General features: G+C 41.2%; 1 protein-coding gene across 2 annotated transcripts in view; it reads right to left on the reverse strand.

Moving 5' to 3' along the window:
• APC (APC regulator of Wnt signaling pathway) overlaps positions 1 to 15,017 on the reverse strand; it is a 107,043-nt gene extending 92,026 nt beyond the window's left edge. The window contains exons 1-2 of one of the 2 annotated variants that reach the window (XM_020780014.3): positions 14,878 to 15,017; positions 13,505 to 13,549 (exon numbers count right to left, since the gene is read on the reverse strand). The gene's annotated coding sequence lies outside the window, so the exon portion shown is untranslated. The remainder of the gene's footprint in view (positions 1 to 13,504; positions 13,550 to 14,877) is intronic. The other variant, XM_072992455.2, reaches the window with a different exon arrangement.
• Positions 15,018 to 26,688: the final 11,671 nt, after the last annotated feature.

Here is a 26,688-nt window from a genome sequence, read left to right on the forward strand (position 1 = left end):
CAGTGCATTCCTATGGGGAATGCATTTTCGACCAATGAACTTTTCGACCTACGGACTCCGTTCCAATACGGATTAATTCCGTAGGTCAAGACCCCAATGTATATTAAAAATCACTCTAAAGGCATTGGGGGGGGAAGTATTTTTATTTACAGTTACCATCTGTAGCAGCAGTAAGAAAAAAAGTAGGAGGAATGAGGTCTCCAGCATACAGATGACCCTGCATGCTTGCTGCTTGGAGGATCTTCAGAAGAGAAGGAGACTATCAACAAAATAATGAGAGCAAAAATATTGTATACAAGAAGAGGGTATGGGGACTTGCTTAAATGCCAAAGGCGGGAAAAGAATCCTACTGAACACAATGGGATTTGCTTTGAAGTAAATACGAAATAATTATACTGCCGCTTTTATCCTTTACTCATTTGCAAAATTCTTTACAAGTGCCTTCTTGTTGTACTGTACTAGCTGCACTATTCGCCTTTGTCTACGGCAGACTATTCTCCTACATGAGAACTTGTGATCCTCCACCAATTCTTAGCACATCTAGCGCCTCATGAGCCTATAGGGGGGAAAACTATTTCTGTAGCTGTTCTCATCACAGCAATAACTTCCTACCTTGTTGGACTGTTCTCAAAGGGTGAAGGTTAGGCACTTTGGGCAGTGTAATTTAACTGGCATATTCCTGAGAAAAATACTCAGATTACCTAATTGTGTCCCCTATGCTGCAATATGCATGGAAACTGGAATGCTATTGTTGGAAACAATGGCTCTCGACCTTTAAGTTCTGGCTCCGCCTTTTATTCAATTCTAACCAGAACTCTTTTACCTTTTTGATGCTGACGGATCATCACGCTTCCCAATGGTTGACCATGATTCAGAAGAAAATCATGTCCTTAGGAATTTCCCTGGACACATTCTACCTGTCCTCTCCTTCGACACTACAGTGGGGTCTCGACTTATGAACTTAATCCATATTGGAAGGTGGTTCTTAGGTCGAAAAGTTCGTAGGTCGAATCTGCATTTCCCATAGGAATGCATTGAAAACCATTTAATCTGTCCATAGAAACTAATGGGAAGCTGCTATTCCGCCTTCTGCCACTTGAGGGGGATATTTTTTCTTTTTTTCCCTTAGGTTCAGGAAACGGAAGAAGGCAGGGAGCAGTTTGCAAGAAATCTTTTTTTTTTTTACTTAAGCCAATTTTAAATCATGTTTTAAAGCATGTTGTGCTGATTTTTTTTCAGCACAAAGACACACAGGCAGGCTTTTTAGGTGCTGAGGAAGCCTCCCCAAGCCTCTTCAGAGCCAGCCGATCAGCTGATAGGCGGGGAGAGGAGGGTGCAGGAGCTGGGGGGGGAGCACAAAATGGCTGCCAGGCTCCCTTCTGGTGTGGGCTTTTAGCTGTTTTCTGCTCTTTTTCCTGCTGTTTGGCGGCTACCAAGGCCTGGTAAGTGACTTTCTTTTATTTATTTTAAAGTTTCTGACCCTTTTTTTCCCTCCAGAAGCCTCTAAGGGGAGGGGGGCCACTTTTTTTCCTATTCGTAACTCGAGGGAAGTTCGTATGTCGAGTCCTTATTTCCCCTATAGGGCAGGTTTGTAAGTTGAATTGTTCGCAAGTAGGGTTGTTCGTAAGTCGAGACCCCACTGTATTTCAATCAATCAAACGCAGACTGTTAGACATCCAATTCCAACATCTGACTGAGGCAGCTCGGAAAACTTGTTCCCCTAGTCATTTGGGTCTACCCCTGAAGCCAGGGCTTCTAGCTCCATACTTCTCCTTTTTAACTGATCCCCACCAAAGAAGAGCATTCATGCTGGCAAGATTCAATGTACTACCGTCGGCTATTTTACTTGGTAGATAGCGCAGAGTCCCACATAATCTCAGACAATGCCCCTGCAGTCAATATGCCATTGAAACAGTTTCTCATGTTCTTTTGGACTGCCCCTTTTATAATAGCCTGCGAGCAAGATTTTTAGATCCACTGCTCTCTGGTTTTCAAGGTCGCTCTGATAAGGCCAAGGTTTGCTTTTTAGTACAGGGGAAAATTAACCATGTCACTACCTATGTTGCTTGCTTTTTACATACCACGATTCAAATCAGAGAGGCTATCTCCCAGGTATAGTCCATAGTTGCACCACTTTTCTCAACTTAATTTGGTCATGGTTTTATTGCTCTCCACAGCTTTTCTATTGATCTAAGCACTCTGTACTTTTCAATGCCAATAAAGGTTTGTTTGTATGTCACTAGAACTGGCATATTCTCTGAGGCTCTAGTGTTTTTCTTCCAGTGCTTTAAAGGGGGGAGGGGGGAGTTCCTTGAGAAAAACAAACACAAAAGTTCTTCATTTCATTGCCCTTTCACCCAGGACACAACCTGTCAATTCCTCTTGATCTTCCACATTAGAAGTTTTAATGTATTTTCTTTCCACCTTATTTGATACCTTTTCATTTTTGAGATAGGACAACCTATGTATTTTCTCTCTCTATGGACACAGGCTCCTGCTGCATCAATGCCTAATTGTGATCCAAATTCTGTAGTCTCTCTTTTTCTCACCACAGCATTCTGCAAAAAAAAAATTCTATGGTAGAACTGCACATTGGGTTGAAAGAAGAATACAGTATTCAAGTTGGCTGTCTAGAAAGAGAGCTGTCCTACCATTATCATGACAATAAGTCATCTAGGTCTTTGCACTGGAAACTCTGAGCCAGCTATCTGCCAACAGAAACAGGTGAGTGAAACCTTATTTAGCATTAAGTTCAGTTAGACTTACTTCTCAGATAAGAATTAGATAAGAGAATTTTTTTTAAAAAAAAGGATAGGAAGATTAAATATATTAAAGATTAAATTACAGACTAGAAAAAAAATTAATGCTTTTTAAAAAAAGAGAGTGAGTTTGCTTTCAGCTTAGCAGCAGAGGTGGTGTACACAGTACAGTTTTGCTGGCTGTCTTCCATGCAACACTGATGTAATATCTGGTATGTAGCCTGGCTGGATAGGATTAAACTCCCTTTGAAGAAGCAGAACAACAACCTGGACCGCTCCTGGACCTGTCTTTGTCACTGAACAATCGGGTGCATGGGCCAGCTTTGGCTGACCCACCACCTATGCCTTTTCTTGCACAAGGAAAACCAGGCCTCAGTAGATCATATACTAGTAATTTCTCAAGATGCTTTAAGTGGGGCTACCCTTGAACACAGCATGGTGGTTGCAAGCAGTACAATGCATGGCAGCCATACTCATAGCAAAACACTTATAAAATTCCAACATTTGTTTTAAAGAACGTACATTTGACTATCAATGCTCTTCCACCTGAGTGCAAGATTTTGGTGATTAGAGATAGGGGCTTTGTATTTTTATATAATATGAAGTCTGCTGACACAACCTCCGCAGATTCCTCTCCCTAGCCAGATTCTTTACCATTTTTCCACCAAAAATCTTCTGTCTGTTGTACGAAGCACCCAGAAACAGGCCCCTCCTCACTAGAGGGGATCATAAGGTTTCATCAAATCCAAAAAGTGCCCCAAACAAGAAACAAAAACTCGAAACCAGAAACGAATATTATGACTATCCAATCACCTCCTGTTTAAAGTTTTAAAACAAATCCATAATTTGTTGTCATTTCCAGGCCTAGTGTAACTCAGAGCACCGGAGGAGAATTATTTGTCCCCAGCCCTCCCAAAGTTATTACCCTAATCTAAGCTATGAATCCAGCCCAGTCTTTTTGTCCTGCTATTTTCAATTCTATATTGTTGTCATGAAATTAACTCAGCATGGGCATGTAAACCACCCAGAAAATGCTATGCACCACATCAGTGGTCCCCAACCTTGGGCCTCCAGATGTTCTTGGACTACAACTCCCAGAAGCCTTCACCGCCACCTCTGCTGACCAGGATTTCTGGGTGCTGAAGTCCAAAAACATCTGGAGGTCCAAGGTTGGGGACCACTGCACTACATGGTGGTACATATAAACTGAAAGAATGAATATGCTTAAAATGAATTTAATGAGCATCTACAGGCCACACGTTCATAATGGCTGCTTCTGCAGATACGCCTATGAGCAGAATTTTAATATCATTCATTTGGAAAGAGTTATAAAAGAAACCTACTCCAGAATTGCTAAGGAGCAGGCACTTGAAGGAGGAGAATCCTATTCATTTATGTGAAAAATGAGACATATCTTATGATACAGTCTTAAGTCCATAAGTCTTTTTCTTGTACTGTATTGACTACAACTTCTTACAGTAAAAACAAAAACAGCAATGAAAACAAACTCCTGAAATGCTGAAGTCCAGCTGAAGAAATGGTACAGTCCACAAAGGTTGATGCCAAATAAAATTTGTTACTTTTTCAGGTACTGCAAAGATCCTTACTGATCAGTATAGCGGTGCCTCAACTTACGACCACAATCCATTCCAGAAGATGGACGTAACTCGAAATGGCTGTAAGTCGAAGCACCATTTCCCACTGAAATGCACTGGAACGCAATTAATCCATTCCGGGGGGGCGGGGAAGCAATCTCGGTCGGAAGGCACTGGGGCTTTAAAAAAATTAATAAACAGCAAAGCAAGCTCTGCCGCTAGGGCTTTTAAAAAAAACACCAAACATTCCACCCAAGGGTGAAAAATATCTGACCCAAACAGCAAGGCAAGCTCCGTCGCTGGGGCTTTAAAAAATCAAACCCAAAATAAACAGCAAAGTAAGCCCCGAAGGCGCTGGGGTTGCAAAAAATAAATCACCAAAAACAAAACAACAACACAGCACAGAAACATATCACCCCCAGCCCAAAACCACACTGCAAAACCCACCCAGAGCAGTTTTTAAAAAGCAGAAAACAGCACCTTACCTTACCAGGCAGCCTCCTACGATCACACACTCTCTAATGCTGGGGTGAAAGACCTACAAAGAAGCAGCCTCTTTGCCACCTACAGTTAGCAATTTGAATTTCCCGCCTTTCCACCCTGCCTTTTTGTGTTCATAACTGGAAGGTCCGGCCACAAGTTGAAGCAAAATTTTGCAGTCATAACTCGAAATGGTCGTAAGTAGGGGCGTTCTTAAGTCAAGGCACCACTGTATCTTGATGTTTACCCAAATGCTGAAATTAAGTGCACTCCATCTTCCCAAGTCAAAGTGTATCTTTATTTGAATATTTTTAAAACAGTTTAATAATTTCAGATCTTCTTTAGAAATGCATATTCAAAGATATGTTATGGCCTTGGGACACCAGTAGGACTACCAATAAAAAAACCTAGATAGTATGGTGGTACCCAGATCATTAGTTCTGGTTTTAATCAATCAATAGTTTATCCAGACTGAAAGCATTAATTAATTATAAATTTCATTAGTTTGAATATGGGGCGTAACATCATAACACCCCAAAGTTCACATAAAATTATTTTCAGTTTCTCCATGCCATATGACTGTGGACATCTCTGGTTTTTCTGAGTACTGCGCCAACCATTCCAAACACAAATTGTATTAAAGGAGAGATAGGACCATTCTTCAAAAGAATGGAGCACCTGGGGGGGAAAAGTAGTTAAGATTTATATAGATTGTTGTATGGAATTTTCAAATTAAAAAAACTGTGGAAGATGAGACAAGCTTACACTCACCCTGGCTGAACATGCTGCATGCATGTATACGTAATGAATACATAACTGCCTTGAAACACAGCAAGCTTCTAACAAAAAAGTTTCACTGATTTCAGTGGGTCTAACAGAGTTCATGACCAACTTAAACACCAATCATTATTTTTCTCATGGCATAGGCTGTTTTCAAAGATGCTGAAGTGTCAGTTTATATCAGCAGGTAGACAAAATTGCAGTGAGGAATTTAAAAAGAAGAGAAAAAGCAAAGGACAAATGTTGTAATACCTTAAAGAAATACAGACCTATTACTGAGTGAGTTTTCATGGATCAAAACCTATTTCCTCAGACACAAACTTCATGACTAGAATTGTATCCAGCCTATTACATTTAACTTGTTATGGCAATTAAGCAAATGCCCTAGGAAAAATGTAATCTTATTTTTTTTAACTTTGAAAATAATTAAAACCACGTCACATACTAAACTACAACTACAAATTACAAAATAAAACTAATCTTACTCTTTATTACCAAATTAATATAACACTGCCAAAGACTTTCCTGAACCAAATTAAGCACTGTTTAAGAACTGAAGTCAAGACATTCTGTTCCCTAGTACGACCGGGAGCTGCATGGAGACAGTCATGTACAGAAATCTACTTTTTCATGCAAATAAAGAAGTACACAAACCCACTGCTGAAGAGAATGTCTAGAATGCCTTACCCATTCAATTCACTCTTTTCAATTTTTTGCACTTGAAACATTTTTTGGAAAAAGCATCACAAACCAAGTCCAGTTCTCAGGGCCTAACAATGGCATTTAATTAGTGGGCTGTCACTTGAACTTGGGTCCAGACTTTTGTGAAATAACCAATTCTGTACCAATTTAACAGCTTACAAGTCCAACATCAGTTAACAGAAAACCAATTATTGGCATGGTAAAGCAAATAATTAATGTGGTTAATAAAAAGAAATTCAAAATACATGTGTACCAAACATTCCACCCAAGGGTGAAAAATATCTGACCCAAGGCTCAAATTCAGAACATAGTATCAGAGTAAAGGCTACCACCACCGCAAAGTGTTTACACGTAGAACTAATGCCAAGCCTGGCTCCTGAAGTCAGGCATCTGCCAGGCCCTATGGCTGGGTCTCAAAAGTGCTGGCACTCTCACCTTCCACATAGCAACAGCACGAAAAAAGGTCAAAGGCAGCATTAAAAAAATTATCAATTTGTGCATCCTACTTTTTTCAGACAGAGCGGTGGATGCAAATTGCACCAAAAAGCCTCTAAATGTTGAGATTATGCTATCTAGATTTTTTAAATCAATTCATCAGCTCAATACTGTAGTACAATGTGCCATTCACTATGACAAAGAGACAAACCCAGAAAGTTGTATGAGACTAGCCATACAGGTCCTGGTCATCAACTGTAGGGACAGTGTAGTGGTAGAACTAATGGATAGGAAGAGAGATGTCGGTTGCCATTGAAACAATTTACCTACCTGCGACTCCAAAGATCTTTCAGCCACAACTTCAGTTGTATTAGTAAAGTTCTACATACCCTTGATTATATATTCTTATAAGAGGATTACAACTTCAACAACAATAGAACAGATCTGTCTAACTCTGGACGCATATGTGGAGCACTGAGACAATATACTAACTCTTTACTTCTACAAGGTGTATTCCAGGTGACCATGCTTCTTCTGATCAAGGACCAAATAAGAAAAAATTTAGTTTTGAAGACACTGGTCATCATCCTGTTATCCCATCTTGCAAGTGATGGGGTTCTCCAGGAGCTTGTGACAAATCCCAATGTAAGCCCTGCTGAGTGATCTCCAGGTTACACAAGAAGAAAGCCGGAAACTAGAAAGGCACCACAGATAGAAGACTCCATTCCACCTATGATTAACAGGATAGTGGCATTTAAAATTGTGTTTTTCTATCCATATTTATTCATTTATTATATTTTTGTCCCACCTTTCTCTTTAAAAAAAAATTAAGATGACTTGCATAATTAAAAGATAGTATTTAAAAGCTAAAACATAGTAAGTATACACTTAATACAGTGGTGCCTCGCATTACGAGTGCTCCGTTTTACAACGAAATCGCTTTATGTTGGAAGGTTTTGCAATCGCAAAAGCGATCGCAAAACGATGTTTCCTATGGGGGAATTTCGCTTTGTGAGGATCGGTTCCCTGCTTTGGGAACCGATTCTCGCAAAGCGATGATTTTCAGCCAGCTGATCAGCGGTTTCAAAATGGCCGCCGGGTAAAAAACATGGCTCCCCGCTCTTTTCGGGGATGGATTCCTCGCTGCACAGGTAGTGAAAATGGTCACGCTATGGAGGATCTTCGCTGGACAGTGAGTTTCAAGCCCCCAGGAACGCATTAATCGGGTTTTAATGCGTTTCTATGGGCTTTTTGATTTCGTATTACGACCTTTTCATTCTACAGCGATTTTGCTGGAACTAATTAACGTCGTAATGCGAGGCACCACTGTAGTGGTAGCGGTGACATATGACCTTCAGTTCATCTGTACTGAACAGAGTAGAATTTGTTTTAATAATTCACAAGTAAAGTATATTACAGCTTTTAAAGAGTACCTTCATAGAATACACCACCTCTGTATTCACTTGAAGGTAGGTAGCTGATTATGTTTGAAAGCTACAATACAGAATGTCTTTTGGTGACAATTGGTATTACTACTAAGAAATCTGAAAGTCAGGAGTACTTGCGTTTCACAATGTTTTCAAGCACAGATCTTAGCTCAATGGTGTAGGTATGTGGGGGCAGAACTAGAAGTTGGGAGTTAGATTCTCCATTGTGCCTCCTTAACAGGGGCTGGACTTGATGATCCATAAAGTCCTTTCCAGCTCTGCAGTATCATTATTATTAATATTACTGCTGCTGTTGTTGTATTCATTTGTATGCAACAGTATACAACATCAACAACAAATGCAAGTATCCAGTTAATGCACTTCACTTGTTATAAAATTATCTATGGCCAGAATCCTGTTGTTGATTGATGCTTGCATACAGCAAATTGCCAGTCATTATGAGATGCACATACCCAGTAGTCCAACCTGCATCTTGTTAATGAGCATCAATTTACTAGCATGACTTACAAGATTTCCTTAACTAAACATAAATGAATTATGGCTTATCTATTTCTTTGGTAATAAAATACAAAAGCATGTCACACACGAATATTTATTTATTTATTGTTTATTGGACTTATATACCGCCCCATAGCGCTACAAGCACTCTCCGGGCGGTTTACAATTTTAATTATACAGGCTACACATTGCCCCCCCAGCAAGCTGGGTACTCGTTTTACCGACCTCGGAAGGATGGAAGGCTGAGTCAACCTTGAGCCGGCTACCTGGGATTTGAACCCCAGGTCGTGAGCACAGTTTTTTAGCTGCAGTACAGCGTTTTAACCACTGCACCACGAGGAGAAAGCCTTGTCTGTAGCTGCTCACAGACTATGAAACTCCTTCCCAAAGAAGGCTCCACTCCTTGCTTGTCATTGAATCAGCAGGCAAAGACCTACTTATTCTCAGCTGGCAGGGGAGTCAAGGATAATCAGCTGGGCAGTGGTGGTTGTTCTATAGTAAAGGCAAGAAATCAATTTCTTCATTTAACCCAAAAGGGGCCAAAGTGTTCAGCCTCAATATCCAATCCATTTCCCCCCTCAGTAAGGACCTCTCATACTTAACAGGAAACATATCTATGACCCAGAATATTGAATCTCTTTTTGTGTGGTTAAGTTCTGTTAAGTGGTTGACAAGAGGACTACCCAGTCTTCTATTTCTTAAATTACTCAGATGTTCTTCCATTCTTGTCTTAAGAGGTCTAGCGATCTCCCCTATATACAATTCACTGCAAGGACAACTTATGGCATAGATCACTCCCTTGGTATTGCAACTGGTAAATTTCTTCATGATGTATACCTTGCCATTGTGTGGATAATTAAATTCCATCATATGACACGTATTCCTACAGGAGGCACAACGTCCACTGGGATGGTGTCCTGTGGGAGGGGAAGAATCAGGTAGAATGCTCGGGATTTGTGATTCTCTCTTTACTAACTTAACCCCTAGGTTTCTTGTTCTTTTAAATGGTACCTGTATTCCCAAAATCCTTCTATACTTTCTAAGATGAGTCAATGCCTCTTTATGCATTTCTGTAGTTTGTTAGTGACATGATCGTATGTCAGAACACCGTTAACATGATTTTTAGGTTCTTTTGTGTTTGTTTTAGAAGCTCACTGGTATTATTGGCCTTAAAAAACTATTATCTATGACCTTATGTGGGTAAACCTCTGTCCCTTAACTGATTTCTCAGTATTAGAGATTCCTGCTCAAAGTCTTTCTTTTTGCTGTAGTTTCTCTTCATCCTTAAAAACTGACCATATGGGAGATTTTGAAGTATATAGAATGTGAGCTACCAAACTTCAAATAGGTCTTTCTATATACCTTTGTGTACCATTTCCCTGATTCTTTCTTAATAGTGAGATCTAAGAAATGTATTGTCATATTTATAATTAGTGTCAAATTTAATACTGCTATGCAGAGTATTAAGCCATCCAAAGAACTGTTCTAATAAACTCTCTGGGCATCTCTAAATCATAAAGGCATCATCTATGTATCTAAACTAGTCGATTAAATTCTCTTCAAAGAGAGAGAAAAACATCCACTAACCTTCTCGTATTCACTAGCTGAGATAGCCTTTAAAAGGAATTTCTTTCAATTTAATAATAACTTCTACTGGCAAATAGAAGGAGTGGCCATGGGAAGTGTCATGACTCCAGAAGTAGCCAACTTATATATGCAGTCCTTTGAAGTTAAAGAGGTGGTTACCAGAATGCGTCTTGAGTGGCTCAATACTCTGGATAGCAATATTAAATTTGACACTCCAAGAACACCTGGATTACCAATCAGTGGCTAAGAACACTACATTAAGCAGTATGTGCATATTACATAGATAAAAAAAACAAAACCTATTATTGATTCTATTTTCTCCTGCAATACTGAAATCATTCTCCAGACTGCTGCATCAAGCAAATCCTTCTACATCAAAGGCTGAAGTCCTAAAGAGCCTCTATTTTATACCTGGTACTATATTCTTACTATCTTCCACATCAGAACTTTTACACAGTACCTCTCAGAGTCCACAGTCAGAAGGGCTGAAAAAAGGGCAAACAAACAAAAGGCAGGAGGCCTCTCCTTTCTCAGGAAAGTGAAGAAACCAGTGAAATGCTACATAGGTAAACCATTAGAATGGTGACCAATCAACAAAGAGAGAATGTGCAAGAATCCTAAATTGCAAGGCACAATGTGGCCAAAATAGCTGAATAAACAGGAAATGGCACCAGACTTGGAAATTCATACCAAAACAGTATGAAAGTGGCAGAGGACAGATATGGACGGAGAAAGGAGGGAGATAGGTAGCAGGCGATAAAGAGAAAATGAAACTGGGATGGTGGGGACAAGCCACCATAAAGATGGGAGAAGGCAAGATCTCAAAATCTGAACAAGACAAGATTCTTTATATGGATTCCAGGTAGCTCTGCCTAGTTGTTAATATAAAAAAACAAAGTATGGTGTGTTTTGTTTCTTAAGCTGATTTTTAATATAATTTTCATTACATTTTTATTGCATTTGTTTTTATTTGAATTTTATTATTGTTAACCAACTTGACAACCATTATATGGCAGAAAGGTAGGATATAAATTTGCAAATAAATATATACAGAGTACAAGACCAATAAAAGCAAATGGAAGTGGTGTGGATAACACAATACAACATTACACACAAACAGAACTTTAAGTCTCAACATAAAACAAAATCATAATAAAATCTGATACCAAAAGATCTGATGATCTAATTCTTCTTTTATAACCAGTAACTGAAATATTTTTTAAAGTTACAGGCATCGTCACAGGAACAGCAGACAATATCCTTATGTATTTTGTTTCCAACTATCTCTCCCTCTTTAAAATATAACACATCCAACATCTTTTAAAACAGAAAAAAATTGTCTTCAGGAAGTGGAGAATACTTTTAGGTACATATTCAAAACAAATTATTTGATTATGGCACAGTTCCCATGGGATGAACCTATCAGCAGTGGAGACTCTTGTAAAGAAGAGAACCAGGATGTCTAGAGGAAACAGATGCTGGCATATAAAAACATGGCAGTGAACCTTATGATCTTCACTGAAGTAGAATTGCTTTGTCATTAGAAATGAATAAAGACAAAGTTCCTGAGTAAAACTGCAACTTAATATTTCTAAAGTCTCATAAAATGTTTTACCTCTGTAAAAATATATTTCTTAACATTAAGGTTCCCTCTGAGGTGCACATCTGTGCATACATGACTCCACCCCCCTCCATGCAAAGCTCTCCAAGTACCCACAGAGACAGTTTTCAGCCCCTTTGATTCCAATCACTACAGAACCCCACATGGAGGCAGACTTGTGCATAGGAGAAGCAGAGCCTCACCCAGAAGGGCTGAAAATAAGGGGGAACATTGGTCAACATGCAAAACGTTCTAAGTATAAGATTCATAGTCTGCTGATTTTAGATTTTTATTATTTTAGCACTTAATGTAAAGTATAATATACCAGATTTTCTGCTCCTATTGGACAATACAGAATTAGATGGAGGCAAGACAAATGCTCTCTACCTGCCCCCCAAAATACCCAGCAAGGTAACAGAATGCCATAAACTACACAGTAACAAGATACATTTAAACTTTAATTGGGTACAGATTTCAGTGAAAGTTATGTATACATTTCAGTAAAACAGAACTGAATTTCAGATATAAATTGCAGTTGAAATCAAATGATAAATAAAACAAGGACGACAATTTGGTTTCTAAACTTTCATCCCTGAGGCTAAGTCTACACTTTATCCACACACCCATATAGGTCACTTTTGCACAACACTTTCCATGTTCAGTGACAATGTTTAACACAGTTGCAATGCGGAATTTCCGAGTTAGGACAGTTTTCATGCCAGCAGCATATGCTTTCAGGAACAACTATTACTTGTGCAGAAGCTCTTCCAGGTGATGGCAAGAAAAGCTTCCTACGACTGGGCTGGTTCATGCATAATTTCCACCAGAAGTCATGGCAAATATGAAGAGGAAGATGAACAAATAGGGACAGAATGCAAACCTGGCATGCTCATCCACTCTCATTATTTGTGACTACAGTATTTGATAGAACTATGTCATTCATCCCCAGAACTAAGGCATGAATTAAACAGAATAATAAATCAACTCTGAAGCAGGTGGCCAATAGTTCTGTTTTCCAAATACAACATTCTCAAAACCTACCATAGCCAAACTGACTTTTGACTCACATCGTATATTTAGCAAGAACTTTACTTCTTTCTTACAAGCACCACATAGCTTATGAATCTCCACCACGTGGTTACAGACAGCAATTCTAGTAGGGCATAGCAAAGGGAAATGAGATGGGAAGCAAAGCCATTTCCTGAGCTCCACTAAAAAAACACCATCATGAATCTCCCCATTCATCACCAGCAGTTATTCTAGAAGGTTGTAATGGATGGAAATGATATAAAACTGTGCAGTTCCATCAAGCCTATTGAAAAGCTCTTGATCTTCCTCTCCATCTCTTTTTATTTTGTGTTGTATATTTTATAGAATGCAAGACACAGAAGTGTCTTGACTATACTACCTGCATATAAGTCCCTCTGGGAATCTTTCTGGGTGACAAGAGATGGTAACCAGAGATGGTAAGAATACATTATTTTCAGATGTGGGTAAATATCACAGTTCGCACCAAGTATCATGCAGAATTAACAGCAACAAAAGCAGACACCATAATTCCTGGAAAGAAACATTTCAAATAAAATGCAAGCAAGGGTAAAGCAATGAAGATCCACTCACCAAGAAGAAAAATTAGATTCCCCCTGCCTCCATACAGTGTTATATCTATGTAAACAAAATGGACAACATAAGGATTAATAGCATTATAAATGCTGAGATCTTCCAAAAGTTCACAGAAATTGGAGCAAACCTGGATCTTTAATGCTTGTCTCTCAATCTCTCAGTTCTGACTCATTCTGATAATGTAATGAGTCTAGCACCTCTCCCTTTCCATCAGATAATCATGTACTGATATGCAGATAATACACTTGCTGGCTCAATTTCTTTAAAAAATATTATTAATTGTTGAATAATTTACTCAAAGATTAAAATTTCAGGGACTGACTAAATTCTTAGAAAATTAAAATTTCACCTAAACACCCCAAACTATCAGATGTTTGAACCTTCTCCCAACAGGATGTGTAGATAAACAGTTTCTGACAAAGCCCTAGCTAATAATTTTGGTACCATGGCCAAGCATCATCATCTCCCTCCCACTCTGAGACATGGGCAAGAATTTTCCCCAAGAAAAAAAGAGGCTGAATATGGTACCACCCCAGAAGAAAGTTCATACTTTCCAAGGAGAACTGTGAATAGTACTGTGAGGTGTTGGAACTTATTTTTCCAACGCTCACTGATATATTAACTTCTAGATTTCAAGAGAGATATCTGTGTAAGTCTGTGCTGTTTTTGCCTGATATTCTAGATTTCAGTGTCCTCTCCACTTTGGCACCCTGGAGCAAAACCCCAGCTGCCCAGGCCTAGTTGCAGCCCTAGCTTCTGTTCTAAGTTTACCACCAATTGCTGGTTGCAACTCCGGCTGGGCAAGCAATCCCACGGGATCCTTTCATTCCAACAACTGGGCAAGCCTAAGTGCCAAACCACTGCTCTATCCACCTAGATCAAGAATATGAGAACCCTGCTTGATGAGAACAAAAGCCCCTCTAGTTCAGCATCCTGTTTTCCCCAGCAGCCAACCAAATGCCTAAAGGAAGCTCCCAAACAGGAAATGCAACAGCCCCCAGGTCGCAGCTGGAGGGCTTCCAACCTACCCACACAGATTGCTAACCAAGTCACGTCCTCTTTAAATGAGGCACAAAACATGACCAAGAATGCCGTCACCCTGAGAGTTATAGGATTTCCAGCCCAGGGATTCAAAAAGCCAGCCGGACAATGGGGCAAGGATGCCTGCTGCCCCCGCAGAAGGTGGGAGGTTCTCGGAAAACCGAGACCGCGGACCCGCTGGGCTTAGCAACTCCGCAGCGGATGTCCATCATCCTCGGCCAAGGCTCAGATAAAGGGGACGGCAACGCGAAAAGCAGCGGTGTGCGTCCGCGCCGTGTTTTTGTGTTTTCCGCCGCCGGTCTCAAAGCCACCCCGCCGCGCACACTCACCTGCCCGCCGGGCCGCTCTTCGCACCGAGCAGCGCTGCAGCCGCTGCAGCCCCCGGGACTCTGCCGCTGCCTCCGTCGCGGCCGGCGCTGGGGGGGCTCGGCCCCTCCAAGGAACTGGGAGGAAGGCGCCCCCACATCCGGGGCGCCGGGAAGGCCGTGCGGGACCCTCTCTTCTCCTCACAGGCAACGGCGGCGACCGTGGCAGGAGAGAAGGGGGCTGGTCCCTCTCGCCCCGCCACCCCGACTCCTCATTCCCAAGTGGGAGAGAGGCTGAGGAACCACCCCCCTCCGGTGGGCCACTCTGTGCCGGCCTCAAGTCAGTACCACTCCGACCCTGCCGGCCTTTGCCCTCGCCACACTTCTACCTGCTGCGGTCACCGCCCCCCTTCTTTCTCCCTTCACTTCGGCTCTGCAAACAGTCTCCCCGCCGCCATCTTACTTAGGGAAACACTAGCCAGGCGCATGCGCAACAGGGGGAACCCCGGCTCCAGCAGAGCCCGGGCACTGGTTCGGTGGAGCTAGCCGGAACAGATGAGAAAGAGAGAAGGCCAGTGCGCTTGCGCCAGAGGGCGTGCGCTCGCTTTTTCACGCTCTCTCACACCTGCTGGGCGAGCAGCTGGGAAAGAGGCGGGGCTTGTAATGTATCCGCCGCCTGACAATGAAAGTGTGGCGAGCCAGTCTGGCACCGGGGTGAGGATTTGCATCCTCAGGCTGGCCCTTGGCAGCTCACAGATAAGAGGACAAACCCTGTCGCCAGACTGACTGCTGGAAGGCCATCTGTAAGGAAACTTGCCGTGTTTCAAACACAAGTTTCGGAATGAGAAAATCGGTTGAAGCTAAAGACTCCGAACCTCCTTAAAGACGAGCAGACTTATTTTCGCGTGAGTTGTCGCGGATTACAACTCACTTCCTCAGACTCATCGAGTGTCTAGGGAGAGGATTACAATCCCCGACAGCTCACGCTGAAATAAATCTGTTCGTCTTTAAAGTGGTGAAACGGACTAACTGAATGCAACTTTGACGTTGTCAGGTACGGTCTACATTGCAATTTGAAATTGCAGCAGTGGTCCTATCAGTAGGAAACATGAGGTACCAGATTTGGGATGTCTTGAAATGACAGCAAACTGTTGTTTTCCCTTCTATTTTAGATTCAAGGGGTCAGGCGAAGTTTTTCTGCTGTTTTCCCTACCTCATGTGCTCAAGTATTTTCCCTGACTGAATCCTATGAGTGAGTCGCCCAGGGCTTCATTGCTTGCTGCATCTCAAGCTGCTAAATATGTTATCTTAACTGAAATGGACTCTAGCCTGCAAAAACTTGTGCCACAATAAATATGTTTGTTAGTCGTTGAAGTGCTGCTGGATTTTGTGTTCTTTTCCATTTGTTTATAGATCGGTTTGCTGTGCCCAGCCATATACAGCATCCCAACAAAGAAATTTCTCACCTTAAGTTGTTCGGTGACGACTGTCATTTTTCTTCCATGTGTATGACCAGTCCTGTCCTGGCTAATCACCTTTTAACTGCCCTTTACTTTCACAGGGCTAGCCTTAAGCCCAGATAATAAGAGCTCAAGAAGGTAAATTGAAAGATAAAAGTAAAATCTTTATTTAACTAAAAAGCACATTCTTGAGCTTGAAGTTCCATGTATTATTAGGGTCAACTTCCTCACACCAGAATTAACTTTCCCTGATAAAAAGTACTGTAATTATATTCTACAACTCACTGGAAAACCCAAACACTTATCCTTAGATGCAATCTAATTCCACCTCCCTGTCATTCTTTTTCAGCTCTTCTTGTTATAGCACCTTTACTTTACTTTTATCAGACTTCTATCCCACCCCCCTAGACAAAGTCTACTCGGGGCGGCTTTAAATAATAAAACTCAACGATATAATACACCTAATAAAATCCTACAACACTTATTTCTATATACATTGCTAAGATGGAATAGTTAAAGAACCAGAAAGTCAGTTAATTGACTGGAGGGAAGGCCTGCCTAAATTACCAGGTTTTTAAATGGCTTTTGAAAACACCCAGCGAGGGAGCCAGACGGATTTCCGTTGGAAGGGTATTCCATAGCCGAGGGGGCCACTGCCGAGAAGGCCCGGTTTCTTGTTCTTTCCTTCCGGGCCTCTCTTGTCGTAAGGCCCCTCAGCCATCCCTGCTGGCTTTGTCGAGTGATTTGGGTAGACCTGGGTGGGAGAAGACGATCTGCCAAGTATCAAGGTCCCAAACCGTATAGGGCTTTGTATTGTCATCATTAGCACTTTGAAATCAATGCGGAAACGGATTGGCAACCAGTGCAGAGCAGCCAGGGTGGGGGAGATATGCTAATATTTTCTCACCCAACTAAGAAGCCTGGCTGCTGCATTTTGCACCTGCTGGCTCTTCCAGGTTGGCTCTCCTTTCTGACTTCTTCCAGTCTATCTCTTCTTGTTGTTCCGGGGTAGAATAGGTGAGGGTTCTGTCTACAATGTGTTCCTGTGTTTTGAAAAACAAGGAGGTTCCTCAAAGAGACAGAAAGCACCCATTGGTTTAAAGCAAAAATATATGGATAAAGATGTTGCATGGATAATGGAGCAAGCTCCAGAGGATAGGATCTGGATCACTGGATTCAAATTACAGAAATAGGAGATCTTAACTAAACATTAAGAAGAACATGGAAATTCATTGGGCATAGGCACAGTAAACCACTACTTGAACATTTCACATATATAGAAACCTTGTCAGGATCACTATAAGTCAGAAGTAACTTGACAGCACATGAAAACAACAATTATCTGATTTAACCTAAAATAAAGTCATCCAGAAGTTCTTGTGGTTTATGGTAGAGACTTTGCAAAATCAAGGAAAGTATTTGTTTCATATAATAGTAAAATATAGCTATGAGAGGCCCATTATGATACCTCTTTCAAAGGCTGATCTTAAAATATGTAAATAATACACATATTTTTATTTAAGAAAATAACAGGAAAGAGGATGAAAGTATCCTCAAGATGACTAATAATATTTGCAGAAGTAGTAGAGGTATCTTTCTTGTGGAGCACTGACTAATCACGTGAAACATCCTTGGGAAATCATGGGACTGGAGAAGGTATTTATTTCCCAAAAATTACCACCACCCATTAGGTGCGGTGCTCTGTCTCCTTATTCAGGCACAAAGCAAATTGTGGGACTTTAAAGAGTTTCTCCTGTAGCTCCTTCAGTCTCCTGAAGATGAAAGAGAGCCCCCAAACATGGGAGCCTCCAAACAGAAGTAAGAATGACTATCCTTATTTAACAGAAACGTTTAATTTCCAAAACCTTGCTGATGGAGCAGAAGATCTAGGACTAGCAGGCATTTCTTGCTGCAGTCTCAATTTTTGTCAGTCTTTTTCATTATTCATAATAAATATAAAACAGGATCATATAGGGTTTAACATCATGGTTCCTGTCTGGCAGAGGAAAGGGATCCAACACTTGAGCAGGCAATCATTTTTAAGATGTTGAATACAAAATCAGCGTTTGTTTAGCATTCCCTAACCTGGTACCTCCAGAGGTATTGACTCCAATCATACTTTGTGAGCAGGGCATCAGGAGAATCTGACAAAGATTTGTCTCTTTTGTCCTATTTTCTCCTATCTAGTGTATTTTAAAGTTTTTACAAGCCACACAAAAATGTGTAAAAACCTGCTTAACCAGCGGAGAGTGTGGGAGAGGGAGATGAGGAATGAGCACACACAACTTCTGCTCTTAAAAAAAGGGGGGGCTAAATTCAAAGAATAAGGATAATGTGGAGAACAGTTTGGTAAGCCCCCATGAATGTGGTAAAATTCCTAATTTCATTGTGGTGCAATTAAGTTATCAAAGTAACAATCACAAACTTTATTTCTTAACTACCCACATCCTGCTTTTCTCCAAGTTAAACAGCTCAGGCTTCTACATTTTTCAGTGAACATTTTAACCTATCTTTTTCTACTTTTTCATTTTCAAAAAGACAATGCCATTGAACCTTAAATCCTTCCTGAACAAAAACAACCCAAAGCAGGCACTACATTTTATATGTGGCCTCAATAAGTACTTTTGTGTACCAAAAAAAGTGATTTTCCTCTGAATTTACCACAGTGTTTAAAACAAACACACATAACAGCGGCATTTTATAGTCGTCTTATAATCATCCAATATCTTGAGAACTTTGTTCTTTGCCTTTTTATAGCTCTCTCAAGCACCCAGCCAATAATGAAAATGCTTACTTGTTCTCTTATGTAGGAGACCACACTTTGTACTATTGAATTTCTTCCTCTTTTTGGCCTTTGTAATTCTTAAGTGAATAATAGATATTTGTATTTCAATAATAACTGGAAGTCTGATTGTCCTGCCTCATTATGAGTGTGCTCTCTTTGTAATGACATTGGAAGCTGTAGTATTATAAGCAAGCCTTTGTTTTATAATATCTAAATATAGATACTGTCCTTCTTTTGCAAGATTGTGGCTATTTCCATTTCTCTTATTTGGAGACTCAAAGAAGCTACTGTTGAAGACTCTGCTTCTTCTCTGGACATTTTTTTTGTTCATGTGTTGTCTATGAACTGTATTGTTTATAAAAATAATAGGGTGCAACACTGATTCATTTAGATTTGAAATCTAATACTGTATAAGATTTAAATCAATAAAATTTTGCCTTTTGGTTCTAAGAGATGTAAACTTTTGGTGGTCATTATAGATCAGAAACATAATTACTGTGTCTTAGTTAATGTCTTCACATGTTTTCTTCATCAAAGTGACTTGTAATACTTTTCCTCCTTCAAATGTAAAATGTTTTAAAATTTAAATGCCTAGATTTTAAAGTTTTTCAACTAAGCATCCAGATGGATAAAGAATACATGAAGTTTGGAAAGGGGTGAGTTCAGTTTGAGTCAAACTATTGGCTTGCTCCAAAGAGTTCATTCACTTGCAGATCAGGGTTTCCTTACCCTCTTTTCCCCACTTACTTTCCCAACACCTTCCAGAATATTGACCCTCTGGATCAAAATACCAAGGATCCATCAACACTAAAAGCCTGTTATCAAAAAATCACACAAAAATTAGAAAAGCAAGTTGGAATCCATAAATAACTTTGAAATGTATCAGTGGATCATGCAATGCAATCTTTAGCATGTTTACTCATAAATTACTTCTACTACCTTGTTTCCCTGAAAACAAGACCTAACCTGAAAAAAAACCCTAGTACTGTATGATTTTTCAGGACGCTCATAAAATACACCCTACCCCAAAAATAAGCCCTAGTTAACTGAAACCCCACCCGCCAATATTTGCAGCAACCAGAAGATGACATGACTGTATTTGAATAAATGTAGACTGTTGTACATGAAAAAAATAAAGCATCCCCTGAAAATAGGCCCTACTGTGTTTTTGGAGGAAATTTTAATGTAAGACCCTGTCTTAGTTTCAGGTAAACACTGTAGTTGAATGGGGCTCATTCCCTTAACAGCATGCTTAGGCTGGCAGACTTACTTCCCTTTACAAATGTCTGGAACTGAGTAACGGGGGGGGGGGGGGGGGGGGAAGCAAGTTAGAAGTGGAATATAAAACAAGTTACTGTAGTAAATTTGATCCAGAAAATAGATGTCAGCAGATTAGTCACCATGAAAGTATGGTGCTAACAGCAACAGTATAATTAATAAATTTTAAAAATTATGTTGACTTGAATTTCAGTATATAGGTTTTTCTCTCTTGGCTAAAGCAATATTGAAGGACATTTTTTTCTGAGTACGTAAGGTATGTAAGATGTATGTTTTCTATTGCCACATGAAATGTTCAAGAGCTATTTTCCAAATTACTCTTTCACGTTCAACAAGGAATTGCGCTATCTGATATGTGAAAATCTTCCTCTGTAGTTCCTACTGAATTATTTTTCAGAAAGATGCCAGCTGAAAGTATATCTTCACAGTCTTCCAGTCTCTAGTAAAATGCAAAGCATGCAGATTGTGCCAGGTTTCAGCAGCTTTAAAAGAGAGTGATGCACTGTAAACCTTGTAAATATTATAGCATGACTTCATTTCCTCAGTTATTTCATGTGCTGGCTTGTTGTGTCTTAGCCTGGCATATTGCTGTTTGTGGCATAATCCAGCAAAGGCACTGGTGGAACTTCTTCTTTTTATACCCAAGTGAAACTGGTTTGAAATAAATCACATTGGGGACCATGTCTACCCTGGCAGGCCCAATCCAGATCATCCTAACCCAAACATCAAGCCAGACCAGTTGTCGCCACATAGTCCAAGAAGTATAGTCAATCTAGTTCAAAGAGACATATGCAGACAGGAACTCAGCCACAAGGATGAGGATACACAGCAAGTAAGAGAAGAAACCAAAATAAACACTGTCTCCAGCAAAACATAATCCTGATCTGAAGTTTATATAACTGGGCTGCTGGAGCTCCACCTTTCTCCACTCCTGCAGAAGCTTCTTCTTTTGAGGAGCCTTTCACTGCAGATGAGCACTTCATTTTGGAGCCTTGACCTGGCTCCTGCCTTCAACCTACAGCATTCCCAGGGGCTGGGAGGAGATTCAGACTCATCCAACTTGGCCCCAGAACTGTATTCATCCAGATGTTTTCTGGCCCCTAATGGCCTTAGCTTGGATGCATAAAGGTAATAATCTAGGACTTGATCTCCTGGATCTCTGGTGATCTGAGGTTTGTGGGGCCACATTGGGTAATACCTACCGTAGTTACTTTCAAAAGTTACACTTTAATGAATGTTGATGGGAATTTTTCAAGTCTTATGCCATTCTTTTAGCACTCATAAGAGGAAAGGAAAATATCATTTGTCTTTGTCTTTTGTGTTTTTAATAAATCTTTCCAAGATGAAATATGAGACTTGGACAACAGAGAGAAATAATAGTTGTTGTTACATGCTGTAAAGTGGTTTCCAACTTATGGGAGTCAAGATAGGGCTTTTGTGGTACAGTATATGAGATATTTAAAGAGGTGTTGACAATTGCCACCTCCCCAGTGGGTTTCCCTAGCTAAGCAGGGTCTTGAACCCAGGTCTCCTGAATAGTAAGTAGTCCAACACTCTGTCCACTGCACTGGTTCTTAGTATAGGAAATGAGAACATACTTCCCTGTATTCTTCTGGTCTTTCAATAATGATAATACATTAGCAGTACAACAAACTGCTTGTGCAATAGGAGTGGCAATTAAAAAAATTAAAACCTGGCTGCCAAGAAGTAACGACTGATGAAATGGGTTCCTGTTAAAATAAACGCTCTGTAAAAGGAACATTATGCAAGTAATTAGAACAATGTTATTCATTACTTCAAACAGGTAACTTTTTACCCACTTGATGTGTTACTTTTGAAATTTCACTTAGTGTAGTTCCTGTTGCCAGATCTGCAGTCTCCCATTCCTTCAGAATTCAGAGGCAGAAGACTTGGGGTAGGTTGTTGTGATGTCAGAGAGGCAGAGAAGGCAAGGATTCAAAGCTTCTACTTCTTTGCCAGGTGGTTGTAGAAACAGATGCAAGCGACTCTGGGCAAATGGGTTCAGAATGTGAGTAAAACCTGGTTGACCAGCTAAGATGGCAACCTATAATTAAGACTTACTTGCTGCCAAGTGGATTCCAACATATGACAACCCCTTCCAGAGTTCCCAAGGCTGCATAGGCCAGCTCTTTTCTTGAGAGACACATTGGGGATCAGAGTCCCAACATCTGGCTCTGCAGCAAGATACCAACTTGCTGAACTTAACTGAAGAAAAATTCAGGATAAAAATAACGTGCCAGCTAGGCAGGATATTTTTGCAGCAAATGTTGCCATTCCTGCTATGACTTACACCCCCCACCAACCCTACAGAGAGCACACAAGACACATGGGGAGTGTGGCACTGATCGATAAGCAAACAAAAGGGATTGCAGCTTCTGGTCCCAATTGTTTGGATTCTCTGCCAAGTAAGCCCTAATCATGCGCATTAAAGTCCCATTGAACTTCTCAGTTAACCCATTACTTTCAGGATGATAGGCAGTGGTTTCCTTGTGCTTAATTCCACAGATTTGCCATAAGCGTTTCATGAGCTTTGATGTGAACGATGCGCCCAAATCTGTGATTATTTCTGAGGCAAATCCCATCCTGGACATATACCCCACCAAAGCATCTGCCACTGTGTTAGTTTCAATGTTAGTCAAGGGTATGGCTTCAGGGTACCTTGTGGCATGGTCCACAATTGTGAGAATGAACCTGTTCCCCCTCTTTGTGGCCTTGGGCAAAGGTCCCACAATATCCACCCCTATGCATTTGAACGGAGTGTCAATCACAGGCAAAGGGCACAACTTTGCTTTGGTCCTATCGCGGCTATTCCCCTGCCTTTGACACACATCACATTGTTTACAGAACTCCCTGATCTGCTTCCCTATGTCAGGCCAGTAGAAATTCTGTGTGATTCTCTGCTGTGTTTTGTTCACCCCTAAGTGTGCAGCAAACATGTCAGAGTGCCCCCTTTGTAAGATCATGGGGCGATACTTTTCAGGTACCACCAGCTGACTTCTGATCCCATCTCCCCCTTTTGAGATATTCCTCAGGGTTTCTCTATATAAAATCCCCTTTTTCTCCAGAAATCTCACTGGGGTTTCAGGTGTTAGCTGGGCGTCAGTCACTTGTTCAAAACACTTCTGGAGAGTGGCGTCTGCCTTTTGCTCTTGTCCAAATCTGCTGTCTGTGGTTAAGGTTTCCACCACAGCTTCTGAACTCCCCTCTGCTTCCGTCTCTGGCTCATCATTACCCCCCTGAACTGTCCCCGTGGTGGCTTGTGAACGTGTAATCACTAGCACCCTTTTCACATGTTCAGCCAGGTCATTTCCCACGAGCACGGCTGCTGGCAGAGTCGATGAAATCGCTAGCCGCCAAACTCCCCTCCAGCCTTGAAAGTTGACAGGTACCTCCGCGACTGGCAGTGAGATTATCTGCCCCTCAATCCCTGCCACCTTCATGCTCTCATTTGGGATTACATATTCCCTAGGAATAATATCTGGATGGCACAGGGTCACCTGAGAACAAGTGTCCCGCAGCCCCCCGATACTGACGGTCAAGTATTCCTACGTCCACCCCTGCTGTCTCAAACAACTGAGAATCTGTTCTCACCAGCAGGCAGCGCCTGACTTCTACAAGAGGACCATTTTCCTCAGCCTGATCAGCAGATGTAGCTGTTCCAGATTGAGTCGCCATTGCAACAGGCTCCCTCAGTGACAATGAGTCTTGCTCTTTCTGGACACAGAACACTGCTTTTGGCTTGGTTCCACTAGAATCCTGAGGCACAATTCCTTTTAGCTGCTTTAATTTCTCACACTCTGAGATTAGATGGCCCTTTCCCTCACAGAAATAACATTTTCTGCTGTACTTGGAGTCTTTCTCCTCTGGTTTTGGTTTTCCCTCCAAAATCTGGTTCCTGGACTGGCTCTGCCCAGAAGTTGTATCAACAGAATGGCCGCCCATTTTTGGCAGGCTCTGAACTAACCCTTTGGAGTACTTAGGGTCCCATGTTTCCCTCATGTTTTCTTCCGAATAATTCAGGTTTTGAGGTTGTGCCTTAACCTGTGTGCCTTCTTTTGGTTTCTTTTCTAGCTGCAATTTCTTCTCTTTTATTCTCAAATCCAGCTCCTTTTGCTTAGCCTCAAACTCAGCCCTGATCTGTAAAATTTCTTCCTCAGCCCTAGCTTTTATCTCTTTTACTTTTTCTTCAGTCTTATCTCTGATTTCTTTTAATTTAATGTCTTTTTGCTGATTATATTTTTCAAGATCTTGCTCACTTTGTCTGGCCTGAGCCTCATACTTTTCTTTCTTTGACATTTCTTCCACTGATAAATTGTTATTTCTCTTATTGAGGAATGTTAATTCTAATTGTGCCATACTAATTCTGTGTTCCAGTTCCATCTCTTTCATCCTCATGGCCATTCCCCTTTCCTTGGCATCTGCCTCTGCCTGACTGATTTCAGCTCTTTCTCTTCCTCTTATTTTAAGCTGTTCAATTTGTTCCTCCTTCTCTAGTTCTTTCATTCTGAATTCATGTTCTAGAGATAACTTAAAGTTTCTTAGGTCTCCCTGTGGTTCTCTCACTTCACCCATTTCCCTCACCCTCAGTTCATGCTGTTGGGCTAGGAGTATTTTTCTGAGTTCTGGGTTCTGCTCTCCTGTGCTGTCACCCTGCACTGAGCCAAATTCATCCTCAGAACCTTGGTCAACCTGGGGGTCTTTCACTTCACCCATTTCTGCCATCTGGCTTCGAGTCAAGGGCATAATCCCCCCTCAGAACAAGCTGCTTTACAAAGTCAAGCCTCAAAATAAAACGACCACTTTTTTTCTCTTTTGCCTCAGAACCAGCTTTCTATAGATTGCTGCTGTTCTTCAGCACTTAACTTGCAACAGTATCGAGTTTGAGACTACCCCCCTCTGCTGGGCCTCTCAGCTGGCAGGCTAAATCACTGCTACTACACAGTTTTGCCTCAGTTTTTTTCCCGCCAAAACCAGGCTGCCTCAGAGCACTCTAATCTAGTCTCCCCAGTTGGCACGTTCTTCTACTAGCGCACCTCCCCGTGAGGTACACCTAGAAGATTACCTACGCGCCTCAGATTGTCCCTGACTAGACCCCCCTTGCTCTGGGCACACTTGCCAAGGCTTTGCTGGACCGCTGGACAACTGGACCAGTCGTATCCCACCGCTGCCACCAAAATCAATGTGACAAACCCAGACCTACTGGGATCTGCCACACGTTAACTAAGCTGCCACCAACCATTCCCTATAAGAAGTCACACAGACCAGGGATGGATTTTTAACAAATAAAAGAATAAGGTTTATTTAAATACAACACACAGGGAAAATAAAATGATCAGGTGAATAAGATAAAGTAACGTGGCTTATTCTCATTCATACATGCATACAGTTTGGTTCACACAGAACCCTTAACTTGAAGCACAGACCCTGAACCTATCAGTTCTGGCTATCCAACAGACACCTGAACCTATCAGGTTGGTACTCTGACACACAGTAGTACCCTGTCTGACACACAGACTCCCACACCAGCTTCTTCTTCCCAGCTGCTGCTTCTTCACATCCCAGCGTCTCAACTTCTCCACACACGCATCACATATATATACAGTACAGCCCCTCCTCCTGATGTCCCGCCTTCCACTCCCCATAGGATGGAACTTTCCCTCCAAACCCATGACAGACAGGTAACATCAGTGCTATATGTAACACCTCCCCTCTTTATAAGTTGTTTTGTAGGGGGAAAGCTAAGGTGCTTTTTCCCAAAAAACAACCTGGATAAAACACACAACAACAGTTATACATATAATACCATACTTACTTATACTTACATTCTAAGTTAACCATAGCAATTAGGCATTTAAACATTTACCATATACATTACATCAATTTACCTTTATTCATACAAACCAAGTTCAAAAAACAGGTACATTTAACTTTTTGTCATCAATATATATACATAGTCCATGTTTCTTTCGCCGTCTTCATTCTTCAGGTCTTCTTGACAAGGCGTCAGCAACACAGTTCACTGACCCTCTGACCACCTTCACTTCAAAGTCATAGTCCTGTAGGTTTAAAGCCCACCTCATAAGTTTGCTATTGTGGGTTTTCATTGTCTTTAACCATTGCAGTGGTGAATGGTCAGTGCACAGAACAAAATGTCTTCCCCAGATGTAAGGCTTGGCCTTCTGGATCGCGTAGACTATGGCCAAACACTCCTTCTCCACGGTTGCCAAATGTCTCTCACCTTTTTGAAGTTTCCTACTCAGGTAGGACACTGGATGCTGGTCACCATTCTCA

Source organism: Pogona vitticeps, chromosome 2 (genome assembly GCF_051106095.1).
Source record: "Pogona vitticeps strain Pit_001003342236 chromosome 2, PviZW2.1, whole genome shotgun sequence".
NCBI classification, from domain to species: Eukaryota; Metazoa; Chordata; class Lepidosauria; order Squamata; family Agamidae; genus Pogona; species Pogona vitticeps.